Raw genomic sequence first — 16,074 nt, 5'->3', positions numbered from 1 at the left:
GCGCCTGCCTTTGGCTGGGGCCTAATCCTGGAGTCCTGGGATCGAGTCCCGCATCGGGCTCCCTGCATGGAGCCTGCTTCTCCCTCTGCCTGTGTCTCTGCTTCTCTCTCTCTCTCTCTCTTTCTCTCTCTCTCTGTGTCTCTCATGAATAAATAAATAAAATCTTAAAAAAAAAATCAGTTGTAGGACACCATGTAGATGAAATATCCAGAACAGGCGAATCTGTAGAGACAGAAAGAGTGGGAAATGACAGCTAAAAAGTACAGGTGTTCTTTTTGGGGTGATATGATTGATTTTGGTGATGCTTGCATAACTCTGTGAATATACTAAAACGGCTCAATTTAAAATGGTAAATTGTACGGTATGTGAATAAAGTTGCTAATGTTAATGAAGCTGTGGAAAAAAGTTATCAGTGCTGTTGCAGGAGACTTTGGGAATGAAAGAAGCATTAGCAAATTCAATACATACTTTCATCAGAAGATGCAACATGATTTCAGAAATGTTGCAAGATGCCATCTGGGAATTGAGAAAGCTTGGTAATATACCCATTTTGTAGATGAGGAAATTAGGTCCTAGAGAGTTTAATAATTTGTTCAAGGTTATCTCATTAGTAAGTGTCAAGGTCAGCCCTTGGTGGCAGGGCAATCACTGTAATGTCAACTCCAGGGGTAGTGATTTCGTCACCTTAAATTTAGTCTAAGGAAACTTGAGCAGTGTTGATTCTATTAAAAGCTTGGCGGAGTGCCATTTGGATATGAACACTGGACTCTGGGAGCTTCTAAGAGATGGGGCCCAGGCAGATACCTCTTCCTGCTTTGACATCGGGTCCAGGATGTGTGCAATGTATCATCGTGGGGAGGCATGCACCCCAGCCAGACCTGTGCTCAGGGGATCCAAGGACAGCAGGCCTGGGAAGCTCTGAACCTACCCATGGGCCTGGGGCGGAGCTTGTTTGCCCCATGTGGTTGTGGCTTTATCTCCAATTCACTCACCCAATCCCTGGGACCATCAGTCAGATTGGTTTACATACCTCATGAGTGTCTTTTGTATTTATTTTCCCTCTGATCCCAGGGACACAATTTTGCAGTGGTTTCAGTGTGTGAGCCGAGGAGGACTGGTTGTGTTTCGGTGGAGCAGTTCTGTTCATTCAGTATCAGTAGCCAAGAGGCCATGGGTTCCTAGTAGACTTTTTTTTTTTTTTTTTTTTTTAATTTAAAGAGGTTCCTGGTGTACTGCAAAGTTAATTAAACCATGTGCTGCCTTGTCTGTTTACTTTATGGTTTGTGAATTCTCTATTTTTATGGGCGAGAAACCCAAGTGCAGAGGCCATGTGTCTCATTCTGGGTAACCCAGCAGCCACAGCTCTCAAGATCCTATACTATTAACCCTGTGAGGGGTCCTCTACTCACATCTAGGTCATCCACCTACCAGGGTGGTCTGAGTGTGGGGTCAGGACTATCCCCGAGGAGGGCATGAACTTGGAGGGTGCTGTAGAGTTTCCAAAGCACCACTTTCTCACTTTTCATTTTGATTCTCTTTATGTTCCTGAATTTATAGTGATACTCCTATTTTTCAGATGAGCAACTGAGGCTCAGAGTGGCTTGGTGACTTACTCAAGGTCACAGACCTAACCAGGATGTGAACCTTGGAATGTTAGGCTGAGATTCTTTTCCTACCCACTCCTTTTTCCCCTTGGTTTGTGACAGGAGAAAATCACTTATGGTCCACCCCCCATCTTCACCTTCCCTCACATCTCCATTTATAACCTAGTGAAATGAATTTGGCTTCAAAGGACAGCCATAAGGGCCTTGAGGAAGAAAGGAGACATGAGTGGCCAATATGAGACTGTGGGGGTGTGTGGGGAAGAGAGAGGCAGTACCTTGTTCTTGGTGATAGGGGTGGGGGATCTGGGGAGACAAGACCCAAAAGCGTAGGTGCCTTGAACAGGCTAATAACTCGTCAACTCTTTCAAACCAGTGTCCTCTACTCTCTCTCTTTGCATTAACTGCTTTCTTCCAAATTGAAGAAGTAGTAAATGTCCATGATAAAAAAAAAAAAAGTTAAACTACTTCTTCCCATACCTTCGCCCTCCCAGAAGCTCTCGAGAGAGGACAGCCTGTCCTGTGTCTCCCTCAGGAACATTCTGGATATATACAAACACACACTTCCTCCCTTTTATTTTTACAAATGGAAACGTACTCTGTGCCCTGTCTTATACCACATTTTATTCCCTTATTTGAAGGTTCTTCCCTACTAGCTCACATAGATCTCATTTTCTTTTCTTTTTACAGATTTTATTTATTTATTTGAGACAGAAAGCACGAGCACGAGTGAGGGTGGGGGGAGGCAGAGAGGGAGAGGCAGAAGCAGACTTCCCACTGTGTAGGGAGCCTGACATGGGACTCAATCCTGGGACCCTGAGTCATGACCTGAGCCAAAGGCAGATGCTTAACTGACTGAGCCACCTGGGTGCCCAGATCTATCTCATTTTCTTCATTCTGTTACAATGGCACAGTATGCCATCCTATGGATGTTCCTTAATTTATCCAACCAGTCCCCAGTGCTGGGGTCATTTGGTTGTTTTTTTGTTTTGTTTTGTTTTGTTTTACAAATTTAGGCTGTTACAAACAGTGCTGGAAAAAAATCCTTATATGTTCATTTTCAGGTTTATCTCTGTAACGAATTCCTAGAAGCTGAATTGCTGAAGAAACTGCTGAATGCAAGAGAAAGGATATTTTACTCCCGATAGAGATTGCCAGATTGTCTGTTGTGCATCAGTCTGAACTCCTACCACCAGTCTCTGAGAATACCTGCCTCCCCTCAGTGTGACATAATTTTTCCATCTAGTGTTAGAAAAAGTGTTGTGGGCTGTATCATGACCCCTAAAGATATCAGGTCCTCATTCCTGGATCCTGTAAAAAGTTACATAATATGGAATAAGGCATCTTTACAGGTGTGATGAATTAGGAACTTTAACAGGGGGGAAATTATACAGGAAATTAGCCAGGTGGACCCAATGTCATCGCTGGCCTTTTAAGAGGGAGCTGGAAATTCGATTACCGGTAAAAGAGATTATGTGATGGAAGCAAAAGGAGGCAGAGGGAGAAAATGCCACATTGCTTCCTCTGGAGATTGAGGAGGGGGCCGTGAACCAAGGGAAGCAGCTGGAGAACTTGGACAGGGTATAGAAATAGCATTTCCCCTGGAAGCTCCAGGAGGAGCTCTGCCAATACCTTGATTTTAGCCCAATAAAACCATTTTGGACTTCTTGATTCTAGAACTGTAAAAAGAAAAAGATTTCTGCTCTTTTGTTTGTTATAACAACAAGAAGGAGCCGATACAGGAGGGAAAGCTTAGTGCTATGGGGTGAGGGGCAAAAGGGCAACACATACACCTTAGCTCCCTGCTCAAGGGGCAAAGTGATTCCCCTCTGGCCCCAGGCCTGTAACCCTTCCCCCAGCAGAGCATGCCCAAAGCCTTGATGCTTCTTAGCCCCACTCCAGGGAAGGTGGCTTAAGCTAACGTCTGTGGCAAACAGCTTATTACCATCTTTCCTCCGAACACCCACACATCTCCCTGAGAACATGTGAACAAATCCCATTTTCTTTACCTTCCTTCGTTCCCAGGAACCCCTACAGATTTGCCCTTGGGACTTCACCTGCACGTGAACTTGGGATTTTTGCAGCACAAGATTTGCGACTCCCTGCCACAAAGCACTGGCGGGGAGGGGCCCTAACTGGATGTAATTTTGGGACTGCAAGGCTGTTCGGTCTCTGGAAGCTGTAAGTCCTCTTTGAGTCGAGGCTCTCCTGGTCCTTGGGGTGAGGTAAGCCATCAGTGTTCACAGGGATTTCTGTGACCTGGCTGGGAGGAACCAGATCTGAAGTTTGATCCATGCATTCAAAGGCTCAAATCTGGCTATGAGAGCTCCCCGAGGAAAGGGCAAATAAATCCTGTCTCAGACACGGCCTTTTGGTGCCTGTGGTTTGCAAGCAGATGTTTGATATAAAGTCCACCTGGTCCTTTTTTTGTTTTTTAATTTTTTGATTTTAAATAGGCTCCATGCCCAGTGCGGAGCTCCATGCAGGGCTTGAAGTCATGACCCTGAGATCAGGACCTCAGCTGAAATCCAGAATTGGTCACTTAAATGACTAAGTCACCTGGGTGCCCCCTCTTGTCCATTTTTAGTTGTCAGGAAGATCCTGCCCCTTCCCCCGCCCACCTACTCATTCCCTGGTTCTGGCTTGCCAAGTCCTGCTCTGGGCCAAGCAGGTGAGACTTATAGGGGAGTCTGTTCCCTAGGCCACCTGTTAGAATAATCCTGGGCTCCTGCACATCTCCCTCCCAGGCAGGTGGATCATGCCATGCAGCAAGATGACAGTCTAATTATCCCAACCATCAGAAACTTCTCCTGTATCTTTAATCTACCTTGACAATCCAGTGGCTTGTCACTTCGAGGCCTCTTAATTGGCTGCATGATTGACAAGGAGTGTGGGGGCTTTTTATTTTAAGAATTGAGGAGAGCCTGGGCCTTCAAAATTAGCTCACTTAGATGATGCCAGAGACCTAGTTTGCACCCAACATGGGCTAGAATCTGATTTTTTTTTTTTTCAGTCACTCTGATCCCAGGTAACTAGTGAAAATGATGAGAGAAAACCAGGCAACTTTCTGTGTTTATTATTTACCTTCACCAAAAGTCTCCGCAGCCCTCGGTTAACCTGACATTCTCTTTCAACAGCATTATGAAAAAGACTTCTACGGTCTGAACATTTGCGTCCTCTCGAAATTCATATGCTTTGGTTGCAGGTGATAGGAATGCAATTCCTTTTGTCTTGTTCATATACCTTCTAAGTCTGAGCTTTGACCTGCTTGGAGTCCTAGCCGAATTCAAGGGCTTCAACAGTATGGACAGGGCTCTGTCGCTTTTTCCAGCCCTCCATACTGCCTTCCTTCTGGGAAGTTCTTCCCCCCACAGGATGGTAAAGATGACCCCCTAGTGGGGCCAGTCTTTCCCTAGAGGTCCACTCTTCCAGAGAATGAGCAGATCTCTCTCTTGGGAATCCTATTACCCTTGCATTCATGGAAGGCTCAGATTGGTCCTCTCTGGGTCATGCACTGTCCTCTTGGATCAAGCACTGGTGGCAGGAAAGCAGAGTTCTGTGATTGGCCAGCCCTTCCCCCACCCTGTCATGTGACCAGGAGGCTAAGGGAGGTGCTGTGGTTGGTAAGTCTCATCAGAATCACCCGAACTAGTTGATTGAGCCGGGGGCCAGCCAGAAAAAGGCAACAAACGTCCCCTACAGACATGAGAATTGAAATTATTCCACATGCAATCACCCTGGCAGGTTCTGTGTCTCCACTTTTCTTTTAAATAGTCTCTCTTTGTCGACGGAGTAGCCCATTATGACAACCAGGTTCCCCGAGTTGTCAGAAGGGAAGGTTCTGAACATGTGGGAAACTGCTTCCATTTCCCCATTCTTGAGGCTTGGTGCTGCTGAGGGGGAATAGAGGGTTCTGGGTCCGGTCACAGAGACCTCACTGATCAACAGTGATTCTTGCCTTTCTGGAGGATGTCAGTGCCCGGGGTTCCATGGGCAGGAGCTGATAAACATGGGGAGGAAGGGGCAGGCCCATTGCCCATGGCCTGGTCCACCTGACAGCCCTGCCAGGCCTGCCTTTCCTGTTCCTGGTCTTCCTCACAGTTTGGCTGGCATTGGCTTGGGCTCCTCTAGAATGTCTAATCAGAGGCTTGAAAACTTGCTGTTTTCTCTTTTCAGACCTTTTGTAAGCTTCAAAAAGAACCTTTCTTGATTTTCTCCCCCTTTCTCTGTCTGTGTATTTCTGGGAGGAGGGAGGCAAAGCCTTTGGAAGGAAGCTTTCTGGCAGAAAAATACTTGGAATTTACCTGGCCCATTTACCCATTTGAGACCAGAGTCCCTGCTACAGCTTCAGGAGATCCTCAGGATCTCAGCACAAATACTTCAAGGGACGGGGAGCTCACTCTCTGGCTGGCTGATTGCATTGCTAAACATCTCTATTAATTGGTTGTAATGTGCTTTATTGGAAGGGTAAATCTGCTTGTTAGTCTTAGTTCTGGCACATGAAATTTGACTCACCTTCTTCTATAGCCATTTAAATATTGGAAGACTGCTTTTGTGTTCTCTGTTAGCTAATATTTATTGAACCCACTCTTGATCTGGTGCTGTGCTAACAGCTTGGTGTGTTGATGCTCACTTAATCTTCCCAACAAATTGTGACATAGGTGGTCTTTTTATGCCCATTTTGTAAGTGAGGAAGCTAGGGCATGAGGAGTCACCAAGCTGATCTGTCAGACTGGTCTGATCCAGAGCTCACACTTGCAACCCCAGGAGCACCCCAATTTTTTTAAACAAAATAAATCATATAAATTCAATGTACTAAGTAATCTAATATCCTTCATGATGGCCTTTTAAATCTCCAGAAGGGCCCAAGGAAGAGGACAAGCTTTATTTATAAGCAGGGGAGAGGAGGTGTGGAGATTCAACCCAGAGAGGATAAGGAGGCAGAAGCCAAATCGGAGCCCCGTGGCACCTGAGTATCCACCACTGAGGGCAAAGCTGAATTGTTATGGGCTAGGAAAAAGGTACTGTGGTGTAATTGTTACAGTCAGAGGTTCAGGAGACCTGGATTTTATTCTAGGCCATGTTAAAGAATCAGGTTAAGTACCATGTGTTAAGTACCCACTGAGAAATGGGGATACCCTTTAGCTCCACCCACTTTCCAGAAAGGTTATAAGAAACCAATGCCCTAATAAAAGGTGGATTTTGGGACACCTGGGTGGCTCAGTGGTTGAGCATCTGCCTTTGGCTCAGGTCATGATCCCAGGGTCCTGGGATCGAGTCCCACATGGGGCTCCCCGCAGGGAGCCTGCTTCTCCCTCTGCCTGTGTCTCTGCCTCTCTCTTTGTCTCTCATGAATAAATAAATAACATCTTAAAAAAATTAAAAGATGGGTTTTGAAGCCCTTGAAAAAAAGAACGGTAATAGAAAAACCCAGCTATACTTTTATATGATCAGTGTACATGGGCCAGTTTCTGACTGTAACATGGATTCCTTCTGAGACCATCAAAAAGTCAGCCAGAAACCTATGATGTGATGAGTGTGTTCTAGGAGAGAGGGTAAAGCATTTGTCTCCCATGAGGCAGCGATGGGGATGTGCTGAGGAGGGAGATCATTTTGTTTAAAGAAAACACCCGCATCTCTCTGCATTTGTGTAAATGAATGCATCTTGCTCTTCTTGGCCTCATTGAGCATTCTTAGAGTCAGCTTGAGGACAGTTTGTTTGTGACTTAATTTCTGTAGCTGGAACAGTTAATGTCTGAGCTCATTATTGTATTTGTTCTCTCTTCTCCCACTGGGCAAATTTAGCTTGCCTTAACCACTCTGCACAGTGTATGTACAGATCCATCTTCCCCAAGCATTCCTTTCATCCTGGTGGATTTCATGGCTTTTTCCCTGCAGAAGAAGGTATAACCTCCTCAAATGAACACCCAGCTCACCTCTCCCATCTCATCTTCCCCCCTTCGCTTCTGGAGGAGCTTCTTTATTTCAGGCAATCTTGCCTTCCGAACTGTTGCATAGTTGTGCATCCATCCCCATGATCAGTTTTAGAACATTTCCGTGACTCACCAAAAGGAAACCCCAATGACTGTTACCCATTGCTGTCAGTCTTCCAGCCCCTTAAGCCCTGAACAACCACCTATCTACTATCTTTTTTTTTTGCAGATGGGCCTATTCTGAACATTTCATGTAAGTGGAATCCTGCAATGTGAGGTCCTTTGTGACTGGCTTCTTCCACTTAGTATGGTCTCTTCCAAATTCATCCATGTCGTAGCATGTATCAGTACTTTGTTCCTTTTCATTGTCCAATACTATTCTGTTGTCTGGGTGTACCACATTGGTTTATTCACTCATGGATATTTGGGCTATTTCCACTTTGGGGATATTATGAATAATGCTATGAAAATTTGTATATACATGTTTATGTGGATGTATTTTCATTTCTCTTGGGTGTATACCTAGGAGCGGAATTGCTGGGTTGTTGGTAACTCTCTGTTTAACCTTTTCAGGCTGTTTTCTAAAGGAGCTGCATCATTTTCCATTCCTACTAGTGGTGTATGAGGGTTCTAATTTCCTCCACATCCTCGCCAATGCTTGTTATTTTCCGTCCTTTTTATTCTAGCCATGCTAGTGGAGGTATTGTTTGATTTGCATCCCTAATGATGCTGATGAACGTCTTGGCGTATTAGTCATTTGTTTATCTTCTCTGGAGTAATGTCTATTTGGATCTTTTGCCCATTTTTTAATTGGGTCATTTGTCTTTTCATTGTTGAGTTGCAAATGTTCTTTGTATATTCTAGAAATGAGTCTGTTATCAGATATATGATTTGGCAAATATTTTCTCCCATTTTTCGTGGATCTTCACTTTCTTGATGGTTGTCCTTCGGAACATAAAAGTTTTTAATTTTGATGAAGTCCAGGAGATGTATTTTTCCTCTTGTTTCTTGTGCTTTTGATATATAGAAGAAACCATTGTCTAATCCAAGGTCACAAATAATTATGCCTTTGTTTTCATTTAAGAGATTTTTAGTTTCCACTCTTACATTTAGGTCTCTTATCCATTTTCCGTAAATTTTTGTATAAGGTGTGAGGTATGGATCCAACTTAACTCTTTTGCATGTGGATATCCAGTTGTTCCAGCACTATTTTTTGAAAATTTATTGGGTAAAGAATAATCTTACCTGGCAACTAGCCATTTCTGCCATAGTACATATTAGCTATTCTCTATACCATCCTGGCCTAGCCAGAGCCCTGACAGAGCACTGATTCATGTACTTATTGGATTTTTGTGTATTTTCTTTGGAAAAATGTCTTTTCAAGTCCTTTGCCTATTTTAAAAATGGAATTGTTTAGTTTTTGTTGTTGTTGAGTTATGAGAGTTCTTTATATACTCAGGATAGTATCCCCTTATCAAATATGACTTGCAAATATTTTCTCCCATTCCATGGGTTGTCTTTTCATTCTGCTCATTGTGTCTTTTGATGGCAGAAGTTTGAAATTTTGATGTAATCCAGTTTTTCCATTTCTTGTTGCCTCTCCTCTTGGTGTTATATGCAAGAAATTATTGACAAAGAGCTATATTGTCTTTTGAATTACCTTCCAATTCCCAAATTCTGTCCCAGTCCCTATGGGGCCTGCCCCTCTGCTTGAGATTTTTGACTTCCTTACTTCCATGTTTATCTTATTAATAAATCATCCTCTCCTAAAGTGACCTGGATGCATGTCTCTACGCTTGGAAAATAAAAGATGCAACCAAAACATCATTCTTCTACCAAATAGACATGATATTCTGTGTTATAGGGCAGCATTTCCTCAAAGCTTCACCAAACCATCTCCACTCATGCAGTAAAAACAGCATGTGATGAGATGAACACGGGAAATGCTATGAAGTCTACCTCTTGTAGGTCCAAAATGCATATTAGCATATTAAAGTTTCTGAGAAGTCCTGTGATAAAGAAGCCAGTTTTATTTTGTTTAAATGATCAAGCTCATTTCCTCAGGGGAAGACATTTGTTCCCCAACACACCATTAACATGCCAAGAGGGGTTTCTCCTAAACACCTCTGGGAAGCTCTTTCCTAAAGAAAAGTGAGGACCAAATGAGCTACTGGACATCCACCTGGAATGTTGAATAAGCATTACGACCAGTCTAACAAAACACACCTTTATTTTCTTTTGTCTCCCACATCCCTTGTACTTTTTTCGCTAGAGGTAACTTGCCCTACCTAGTCTAGCAAGTCACTTGAATTTTCTGCTCACCTTTGAATAATCAAGTGCTATGAGGATGTTAAATCTCAGAGTCTGAGTTTGGGAATTAGAATGCTCTAAGTTATTCAACTTAGCTCAGGTGTGCCTCAAGCTGTCCCCTGCAGTGAGGAAGGGATCACCACTGATTCCGCCCCCACCAGCTCGCTGTTCATCTCCTCATCCACTTTTTACTGAAGTCTGGACTTTTCCTGGGGGAAGGAAGAGAGCTATGGGAGAAGACAGCCCGTACCCTTTGGGGTGACTCTGCTCCCTCTGCTTGGTGATGATCAAGGCTGGCTCTTACTGGTAGATACCTTTCTAGTCTCTTCTGAGAGGTCCTGCTGAACCCCATCTCCTGCAGTAGTCCCCTTGACTAGGCTGGTACGTCAGTGTTCTGAGGGATCCCTCCTAGCCCACAGATGTGCAGCAGGCAGCTCCATCCACTGTGCCTTCTGTTCAGAAGACAGTGAAACTTTAAATTTATCCACTGTTGTCCTTGACTTTGTGCTCTGCTATCATGATGACTCTCTAGCATGGCTCCTTCTGGTGTGGGGAAGCACTGTCTCACTCCTGCTCTGCCATTCCTGTGGAGGTAGCAAATCCAACATGGTAGCCTTGTCCTGCAGCCCCACCAGAGCATTTCATCAGAATTCACCATGAGTGGGGTGAACACCATCTTCCACATAGGTCCATGTAAGATTTATTGGGTGTGAGCCAGGCCCCAGTCCTCTGGGGCTCCAACATTTCAAAGCCCTGGTCTTAGGATCAGAAGGCAATACCTGTATCCCTCCTCCTTAGTTGCCAGTGAGGCAACTAAGAAATCCTCTCATCTTTTCCCTCATTTTAATTTAAATATCTTGCCTGTGGAGGGATCCAGGAACAGAGTACCATGATAGGTCAGCACATGGGAGGTATCATTCTCACTTTCCTTTGAATTCTTGACATCCATTGTATGGACTCATTGCTTAAAACTCATGCTGGAATAATATTTTTTTTTAAATGCTGGAATAATATTGTTCTAACATCTGATCACATGTATCAAACCTCTAGCATTGCCTAACATTTGACAGATGCTCAGATCATGATCTTTGTTTTGCATCCTCTTTCCCTCAAAATGAGAACTTCTCCATTTTTTTTCCCCCAAATCGGCTTCAATAATTTTTCCTCTGGCAAGTCCTTCCAGATCAGTCAACCAAGAGTGAGAGCCCTTTTAGTGGCACTTGCAGATTCCTTTTTCTGGGACCTGCTGGGACTTGGGGACCCCAGACTGGGAACAGCTACTATGTAAACCCACTAAGGTCCAGAAAGGAGAACTGAATTCAGTAAGATCACACAGCTAGTTAGTTTGAAAGCTTAAAATAGACCAGGTGTCCCCATTCCCAAGTGAGCCTTCAAATTAAGAGCAAACTGAGAAAACAAATACCAAGAGAGTGCCTCAGTCCCCCTCCTGATAGTTACTGAGCACTCTTCCCTATCCCTATTTACAAGTGAAGCTGCCTTGTAGAGTTTGTGATTCACACTCACTACAGTTCACTCACTTACTTGGCTGTAACCACACATTTATCTCCAGATCCTTAGAGATGCAGAGCAGATCCTATGGCAAATATCAACTAATATAATTTCGAGTCCCTGCCACCAACAGGCAGGTGTTGGTTAACCTCTGGAGCACCACATTTGTAAATTGCCCCATTTAGGAATGGTCTCCCCCCCACCCCCGCTATTGAGATCTAACTGAGATATGGTATTGTATAAATTGAAGATGTGCAATGTGTTAAGTTGACCCACTTATATATTGCAACGTTATAACCAACCATAGCCTTAGCGGGCACATCCATCTCATCACATAATTACCATTTAATCTTGTGGTAAGAACATTCAAGATCTATTTTCTTAGCAGCTTTAAGTGTATAATATAGAGTTATTAGCTCTAATCACCATGCTATGCCTTAGATCCCCAGAACTTATTAATCTTACAACTGGAAGCTTGTCCCCTCCGACCAACGTTTCCGCATTTCTCCCACTCCTGTCCCCCAGCCCCTGGCAGCCACTACTGGACTCTCTGTTTCTGAGTTCAGGTTCTTTTAGATTCTAAATATAAGTGAGATTATACAGTATTTGTTTTTCTCTGATTTACTTCATTTAGAATCATGTAGAGCTGGTCTTTATAGTTCATTCTGGAAAATTATTTTTTGTTTGCCTATGAGGTCCCCTCAGCAGTTGATGAAGAGTTGTTTCTCATCTTCCTATGGCCTTACTTGCCATCAATGTCTTGTTTTTCTATATATGGCCTTGAAAGGGATCTCTGAGCTTTGGGCTCCAAAGTGGGAATGGGATTTTGGTGACATGGAAAGGAATACCCCCTCCCCACCCAAGGAGAATAATGTCACTTCATAGCCCCTTATAATAACCAGCCCCTCCAGGGAAGGTTTTTTTTTTTTTTTTCTCCTCTCTCTCTCTCTCTTCCAGAGAGTGGAGAAAGTTTCCATGGAGAAGCATGTGATTTGGGGGGATCTCTGGCTAAAGACTAAATTTCCAAATCTGAGCAGAGCCAAATTGTATATATGCTGTAATAGAGTGGATTCCTGACAAGCAAGCATCACACTCCTCTCTGTCCCACTGTGGGGGAGGGATGTATCGCTGCCCCATTGACATTAGACTTGGCCATAAGACTTGTCTGATGAAATGTTAGCAGATGTGACATGACCAGAGGCCTTAAGTGTGCCTGTGTTATTGTGTGTCTGCTACCTGTCATAAGGAAATATGTCTTGGTTAACCATTCATCCCAAGACAATGGGAATTAATGAGGTGCCTCTTCTCAGTGTTTCTCAGTTTGTTCTTAGGTTGAAGGGTCATTTGAAAGTGAGAACTGGTTCTATCACAGGTGCTCATACCAACCAGCTACATGATTTCACCAACAGCATGTCTCTCTGGGTCTTTGTGGATTTTGACTGTAGAGTAGCAGATTTGAAACTAGCCTTAGTCAAAACCTCAAAAATCTCTGGCAAGCCCAGCAAAGCCACAGCTAACCTGCAGAGCAATAAAGCAAGAAAACAAACACCTGTAGCAAGCCACCCAGTTTTGGGTGATTTGTAACACAGCATATTTGTAGAAATAATGGATAGTTAGGCTGAGGTTTAAAAAAAAAACTCAGAGGCCTCTGAATGGGATAGAGCAGGTCTCTGTGACTCAACATAGGTTGGAAATTTTCCAACTGAAAATAGAAACTTTTTTCTTGGGCCATCGCAGCTATTGTAAGAAAGATGGAGGGTCACCCAGTGGGCAGTACAGGCGATGCCCCCGAAAATTCTGGGCAAGTCCAGACCCTCCTGTGCTCTAAAGTGCTGCACAGCTGGAAGGAGGTATCGGTATCAAGCATGAGAGACTCATCCTGTCCGATGAATTCACTTTATCATCAGCAACACTGAGCACCTGCTACATGCAGGACACTGTGAGGGTATCCAAAGGTTCTTGTCTTTTCAAAAACCACTTTTATTCCTGCCTCAGGGCTTTTGCTCCTACTGTTCCCTCTGCGTGGAATGGTCTTTGCTGAGATCCTCACCTGATATGTTGTATATTTGTCTGTAGTCTTTTCTTCTTCCACTGAAATGTAAGCTCCCCAAGAATGGGATAGAATCTTATTCACCATGGCATCCCCAACTCCTGAAACCGTGCCTCGTACATTCTAGATACTAAGGACATATTCCTTTAACCAAGGAGCAAGGTGCTTACAAGACAAAGATAGAGTGGGGGAGAGGAAGAAAGGGTGTGCATCTGGGGACCAAAGTGACCTGTGATAAATGTGTGCAATGTCAACTACCAAAAAGAGCACAGGTTCCAGAGTCATACTCATTCTACCGTTAACTACCCAACGAGCTTCGGCAAGTTATTTGTATGTGCTAACATCACTTTAGCTGCTATACCAATCGGCTGCAATTATCACAGCGTAGACAATACAGTCATTTCTTTCTCTCACAAGTCCCAAGAAAGGGCTGCTTGGGTGGCTTGGTTGGTGAGGCATCTGACGCTTGATTTCAGCTCAGGATTGTGGGATCAAGCCCCATGTCAGGCTCCTCACTCAGCAGGGAGCCTTCTCTCCCTCTCCTTCTGCCCTTCACCCACCTTGCATGTGTGCACATGCATTCGTTCTCTCTCTCTCTCTCTAAAATAAATAAATCTTAAAAAAGAAAAAAAAGAAAACCTCCTAAGAGGTAGTCTTGGGCTGGTGTGGTGGCTCCACAATCATGAGGGACCCAGGTTCCTTCTGTCTTACTGCTCTGCCATCCTTACACGAGGCCTCTAGCTTGCCCAGATCAGGTGCTCTGGTTCCCCTTCTGTCTACATCCCAGCCTGCAGAGAGGAAGAATGAGGGAAGGGAAGTCTTGCCTTCAAGGGCTGGCCTGTGAAGTTCTATTAGTCGCATCCCATTCGCATCCTTTTGAGTAGAACTTAGTCTTATGGACACTTGACTGCAAAGAAGTCTGAGAAGTTAGTTTTACCTTAGTGGTCACGTTCCCCACCTAACATATTCTATCATATCAAGAAGGAAAAATATATCAGTGGCAGCCTCTGGCACATTTTTTTTGTATATTTTTTTTATTGGAGTTTGATTCACCAACATATAGTATAACAGCCAGTGCTCATACCGTCCAGTGTCTCTGGCACATTCTTATCACCAAACCTAACTCCCAGCCCTCAGCCTCTGTTCAGTTTCTTATTTGTCTCACTGCGTTACAATGAAATAAGATGAGTTATTTGGAAGTGTCCAGTAAGCTGCAAAGTTCTATTCATACTTAAGTTGCCGATTGTAAATGAATAAAGAATACCAAGAGAGGGCTTTTGGAATCCCAAAACAAGGGCAGATTCATTCTAGTTGAAATGAGAAGAGTTTGTGTAGCAGGTGGTTTTAAAGCTGGAAATCGCAAGATGGATTGGTATTAATCAAGGAGGGAAATAAAGGCCATGGTATGGAGTGGAGGGCCATGGAGAACATCCTGGGTGATAAAAGGCAATAAAGGGGGGATTTAACTGCATGTTTGAGACCCTCTGTGTGGCACAGTTAGAGGAAAGACAGAGTCTGAAGAAGGACATTGAACCAGAACAAGCAGAACCTTCATACCAGGAGCAGGAGATGGGGGTGTTGAGATGGGGCGAGGGGGGTAAGACATGATCTTCTCCACCATGCCATCTATGCCTAGAAGAAGATAGCTTTGGGGATTGATTGGGAAGTCGTTTACGAGATTTACGAGAGCCCCAGTGAGATGGCACAGGCCTGAACCAGGGCTGTGAGGATGGAAAGGTAGGGCTGGATATGGGGGCTATTTTACCGAGATCAGAGCTCGGTGCTCCCCAGCAGGTTGGCTGGAGTGGAGAATAAAATGACTGGGGGATTTTCCAGGTACCATTGACCAGGAGGGAGGCCCCAGAAAGAAGGGCTAAGTCTGGAGGAAGAATGTAAATTCACAGCATCCAGTGTGAGTCTAAGCAGCTCCCAATAGTGAGAAACTTGGAGTCCGTGTATAAAATTAATGACAAAGAACTAAAGAAGTTACCAAAATGGTAAAGATGCTTAATCAAAATACTGTTGCTTCTCGGAGTGTGATCTAATGTCTAACAGCTCAGACAGCACAATTAAAATTCAGTCTTGGGAAATAACTTCTTTCCCTTTCTGGAGCTCTGGCTTCTGTAGCTCACTTTTTATGCCCAAGTGAGGCTGGGTTGTGTCCTTACTTGACACATAGAAGACAGTGACAGAAGCCCTGCAGGTTAGGAGTGCCTCTCACTGAGGCTGGGGAAACATTTGGCTATTTCTTTTCTTTTCCCCCAGGGCATACACCTTTGGTCTGGAAATGTCCAGACCTCAGTCCTCAGTCCAGCTGTGAGGAAACCTTTCCAGTTTATGCTCACGGTGGCAAGAAGAGGTTAAAAATATCCCCTTGAGCTGAATCACAGATGAAAAATGAAAACTGGTCAGGAGGATCGTGAGGGTTTTTTTCCCCTTCAGAATTTTCCGTCATTGCCATAAAATTGATTATGCAAAAAAGTGCACACTGGTTTTGTTTGAGCATGACCTTGAGAGTTGTCAGGGACAGCAGAAGGTCCTGGATGGAGGTAGAGACTGGAGGTTTCTCCTCAGCCATGCACAGTCATGGGCCCCGCCGTTCCACTCTGCAAAACTCCCACTGACTGTCACTTGGTTCTGGGTAATTCATCTCCTTTTGTTGTAGATTTGA

The sequence above is a fragment of the Canis lupus genome, chromosome 9 (assembly GCF_048164855.1).
Source record: "Canis lupus baileyi chromosome 9, mCanLup2.hap1, whole genome shotgun sequence".
NCBI classification, from domain to species: Eukaryota; Metazoa; Chordata; class Mammalia; order Carnivora; family Canidae; genus Canis; species Canis lupus.
Note: the sequence above shows the minus strand (reverse complement) of the source record.